Genomic DNA, 5,552 nt, shown 5'->3' with positions numbered 1-5,552 from the left:
TATATTCTCTTCATAAATAGAGGGATTTTTTTCTAATAGTGTTTGCAAGTAGGATGTCATGTCTGTATGGTGTATAGCAAGTGACCTCTGGTAAGAGAGTATGCAATGTGTTAATTGTTGAAGCTGTCATACCAATTTGATTTAAAACTTTATCATTGCTATATACTTCTCAATAAAATTATGGGATAAAAAAGACTGAAATACTGGGCTTGTCCTTCCAAGGGTTTATTTTGTAATCTGAAAGGTAAATTATGATGAATATGTACATATTCAAATGTGCTGCACAAGACACAGGACAAATTTCTATAATTTTTTATAATGGAGTGTCATTTAATAATACTTTTGGCCCACTCTTTTTTTTGGGGTAAGCTGGAGGTAGAGAAATTATATTCTGTGAAGTATGTACATATTTATTTTTTACTAATAGGGCAGTTTCAATAATTAATACACTGTACATTGTTGTCTTCATAGTGATTATCCATAGTACTCTATGCAGCCAGGATATCCTGACCAGACACTATTGGAATAAATCTTTCTTCTCATTGAATTCAGTAACAGTACCTGTATATCTTAACTATTCTGTGTATATAGATACAAAATGCTCCTTCCTTTGTATCCCTTTTTTTTGTTTAATCCTCTCAGAGATGGGTATTCCATTGGCATCTAAATACTATAGGTACATGAATTCAGCAAAAGAATCCAACATAGTCCAGCAGTCCACAATAGTAGTGGGTTATCTGCAGAAGTTGTTAATTTGATCCTTTCATAGCTCAGCATATTAAATTGGCTTTACTTTATATACCTCTTTTTTATACTTTTATGTTCAATGATTAAGACCAAGATAAAGCAAGACCTTTATAAGAAGAAATGTAACTTTTGTATCTGATAAGGTCATTCAGGTCTCCTCAGGAGTCATCCTGTATCCCTGTAATGCATTTTGTAGATCCTTTGTCAGTGTCAGCCGTGTGGATGAGTCAAGGCCATTGCTTGACCAATTTGCTCTCTGTGAAAGCCTGAAAGAATATTTTCTCTCCCTGTGATTCTCCTTAGGTACACTCTACATCATTACTCACATTGCTCTGTGGTCACATAATCTCCTTGATTGAAAAATTTGGAACACAACTCAGTTACATGATGTTACTGTATAGGTTCTCCTATGTCCTTAGTCTTCCCTGACCTTGAAAGGCTAGGTTCAAAATGTTAGCTGTCCTTGCAGCCCTTCTATTTCTCTAATTTTTGGTTTGCAAAGTTATGTTGTTAAGCCTCCAGAAGAGAAGCTTATTGTTATCCTACATTCTGTACAGTTGGGTTTAACCTCAATAGCTAAATCTGAATATTGAACATAGAAGTTTGTATTTATATATAGGTAGTCTTTATAGATGAATATTTATACTCTATGACAAAAAATGTGGGAAAATAATTTTTTTTTCTGAACTGGAGATTGAACTCAGTCCCTTGTGCTTGCTAGGGAAGTGCTTATTCTACTGAGCCATCTCCGCGGCCCAAGAAATTCTTATATCATTGCATATTTACAATGAGTCTTCTGCCTGACTCCTAATTTTTGTCTTCTACAGTTGATTAATGTGCGATTTCATGGAAACTTAGGAGCCCTAGTTAGCTTAGAATCAGTCTGTTCCAGTCTCTCCACTCCCTGAAAAACCTTCACACTTTGTGCATAAATATTTGAGAACAAATAGGTGCACATGTGCAAAATGTATTTTTCTAAAAGTGCTAATTAGCTTTATTAATAAAGCTATATCCTGTAAAATGAATGGCTATTCCCCAACCGAAAAAACACATCTAATGAAAAAGCTGGTAAGCCCACTATTGAAAGACAGCAGCTGTGAACTTACTTCATGTTATGCCTTACCTGCTGTCTGAATCAACCATCAAAACACTAGAACATCAGTGTTGCAATACCAGTTCCACGTATGATGATAGTGCTGTATGATTGTCTTTTAATAAATTACTCCATGTTCACTTGATTAAGTGCAAACTCCTGATTTAGCCTGACTTTCTGGTCAAAGGCCAGACTCTACAAAATATTGAAAAATTTCTTCTAGTTATGCAGTATCACAACTGCTGTAGCTTAAGAGAAGGGAATCACATTATACTATGCATTAAGCATTCACCAACCTAAATGTCTATGGTCTTCTACTTGGATAGGCTTCAACATTGGACATTAGAAAATTTCAGTCAAAGGAGATTCCATGTCAACTGCTAACATCTTAGATTGCATATGCACAACTAAGGAACAAATTAAAGAATAAAAGCTGTGTGTAGTGGTATACTCCTAGAATCACAGCACCTAGGAGGCTGAGGCAAGAGCATTTCCCAGAGTTTGAGGCCAGGCTGAGCTACATAGTGATTTCAAGGCCAGTCTAGACTACACAGCGAGATCCTTTCTCAAAACAAAATACAACAGAGTTAACTGCAGGGGCTTACTGTTAAGCATAAAAGAAAGGAGGCTGCTCAAAAAGACCAAAGAGGCTGACTCTTTAATATCTTTTGTTGCTTTCTAAAGTAACAAGTATAGAATTTCCTCTGAATAAATGAGTATTAGTTAACATGTTTTCTCCTTCTATATCTACAAACCCCATCCCTAATCTCTGCCATTGCCTTTTTAAGCTTAAAAGAAATAAAAGAAAATGGGCATAGATTATCCATTCTTATTTATGACAGGAGTCATAAGGCAATGTGTTTAAGAGCAGCACCTGAAATGATTTTCTAAAAGCTGTAAATAGTTCCTAACTCTATTGAACTTGTCAGATGTATCCATTTGCTACCCATGTCATTAGCTGTCACTGGAACTGGCCAGTGACTTCATCATGCCCTAAGTAGGCACTGTACTGTGTGCAGCATGTGCTTGTACTTGGGAGAAATAACATTAAGAGAAAAGGCCAGTCTTGCAAACCTCAGCTCCTTATATAGGTGACAATAGTGCTCTGTGGCTCTGCTTTAATAGCCACCAAATTTGACAAAAGGGATAATGTCAGAGCTCTGTGGGGAATGATATCTTCCTGATGAGCCTTTACTTCACAGATTTTAAATTACTGTTTCCTAAATTACTGTGGAGGGAAGTTGAGAATAATCTAATTGATGACAAAATAGAACAAGAAAACAGGATACACAGCAAGGGCTTTGCAGTTTGGAGGCTGGCTATCATGAAGAATAGCTATAGAAGCAGTGATAGGCCAGGCATCCATCACAACCCTCACAAAACACCAAACCATGAAGTTTACTGGTGCTGGTTCTGCCAGAATTACAAGGTGGCAAATCAACATTGCCACTGTCAAAGGAAGCACAATTTAACCCAGCACACAGAGGCTCTGTAAGAAAGATATATTTCCACCAAGAAGTTTGAGTTGAGGGTGATGGTGACTGCACCAAGCCAGACAATGACAAACACTTCTGCAAACTGAGGCCCTCCATCTTTTTCACCATCCGTGGATCCTCTCTGCAACATTAATGCAAGTGTCATATAAAGGATGAGGGTCCCAAAAAATCCCAATCTCTCAGAACAATGTTACTTTTTCTTGGATATAAGACATGCATGAATGCTTTTCCAACAGCTTTGAGACCACACGTTATAGTATTACAAACAGATTCACTTAACATGGAGCTGTCAAATTCTCAAATGTGAGATCTCATAGGAATGGTGATTTCCCCTTCTATTTGGATTTCTTTTGAGATAGCTATATCTGAAAAGACTGCAAATAGGGGCCTGGGCAATGCTGTCTCCGAGTCACCTGGACACTCTGCCACTTCCTCCATCCTGGCCCTCCTCTCAAGCCATTCCCACAGAAAATATTTAAATTGATAAAATTATTACACTAAAAGATATATTGCTATTATTAATATTTATTTTTAATATTAAATATTTTCAGTACATTCAGATTGCCTTCATTTTGGTGAGTTCGTACATGCACATAATACAACATTTATTTTTCCTTTAAATCCTGTCAATATATTCTCCCTCAATTAAAAGTATATCCCATCATTCACAGAAGGCACATGAAACTTAAAGGAGGAAATGCTTATTTTGACAGATAGTTTTATTTCACAGTCATCTGGCTCCAAGGAATAAACAGAATTACAGATGAAAAGGGGAGCCCAAGGAGCTCCTTCCATAATAGCCAAAAGGAAAAAAATTAGGAGATACCCGGTGACAAGAATAAATCTTGCCAGTGCAAACATTCTGCTGTCCACCTCCAACCAGGCCCTATTTCATAGCAAATTTAACCTCTTCTCAGCAAACTCACTACTTAAGTTATTTGAGGGTGAATGCACTGATGAACATTTTACTGGTGTGTTCTTAATATTGATAGTGAAATTGAGCACTGTGATATATGCCTATAAATCCGGAATTCAGGAGGTTGAGGCAGGAAGATCCTGTAATTTCAAGGTCATCCTGTGCTACTTTGTAAGTTATAAGCTAGCCACAATTACATAGCTAGCGTTTGTGTGTTAACAAATAAAAATGATTGATGGTGAATCATCACCTGACAAAATGATACCAGACATTTTCGAATTTACAACAAATAGAAAGGTAGAGTAGATGATGAGTTATGCAACAACTATGATATCACACAAAATACAAAATATTTACTGATGCTTCTGTTTTACTTGATCCTTTTTAAGCTTAAAAGAAATAAAAGAGAGCCAGGGAGATAGCTCAGTAGAGTAAGTGCTTGCCTGGAAATCGCAAGGGCCTGAGTTCAATCCCCGGTTTTGAAAACAAAACAACACAAAAAAAGAAATAAAAGAAAATTGGCATAGATTATTCACTCTTATTTATGACAACAATCATAAGGCAAAGTTTAAGAGTTGCACCTAAACTGATTTTTCTCAAAAATCAGTCTGAGACTCAAATAATTTAAGAGTTTAAAAATAAAATAAAATACACAAAATATCATGAAGAAATTGTCTTAGGGGATTGAGAATGCAATTGGTGAATGGCAAGTACAATAGAGGAAAACCACTAAAATACACCTAAAGAACTCAAAATGATTATGGAAGAGACAAGAAAAACAGGTAGGCAAAGAATCAGAAGTATCTCCTAAGAAAACAGGAAGAACTTCAAAATGTTAAGCATAACCTATCAAAGAAGAAAAGAAAGCAAAAAACCTGCTGCCAGTGTAAGCAATGCTTAAGTCTAGAACATGATTTCTCCTGCATGAATACTGCCTTAGATATGATAGATGAAATAAATATTATTTTTGTGGTAGTGTTTTACTTGTACTTTATTGTATTTCATATAAGAATTTATTTCTGCTGCTATTTGTAGATTTAGTAAGAAAAGTCAATGTAGAAAATGATTTTCATTTTATATGCTCTGTAAATTTGATATACTTTTTGGATACATCATTTTCATTCAAAATGGACGTTGTGTAAAATGGTAAGCTTCTGACAAAAGAAGAAAGCAAGAGAAGAGAAAACTATGGCCTGCCAAACAGGAAAGGAAAGCTAAGCACACATGGTGTCAGTGTGACTTATGTATGAAACATGCTTGCTGTCACATTTGGAAATTACCTTACGTGTGATAACTGAAC

The 5,552-nt window shown here is 35.9% G+C and overlaps 1 pseudogene; it reads right to left on the bottom strand.

Annotated features, from left to right (window-relative positions):
• Nucleotides 1-3,065: 3,065 nt before the first annotated feature.
• Nucleotides 3,066-3,774, bottom strand: LOC101589488 (annotated as a pseudogene).
• Between the last annotated feature and the right edge of the window lie 1,778 nt (nucleotides 3,775-5,552).

Source organism: Octodon degus, unplaced genomic scaffold (genome assembly GCF_000260255.1).
Source record: "Octodon degus isolate 3935 unplaced genomic scaffold, OctDeg1.0 scaffold00171, whole genome shotgun sequence".
NCBI lineage: Eukaryota > Metazoa > Chordata > Mammalia > Rodentia > Octodontidae > Octodon > Octodon degus.
This window is presented reverse-complemented; position numbering and strand designations above follow the sequence as displayed.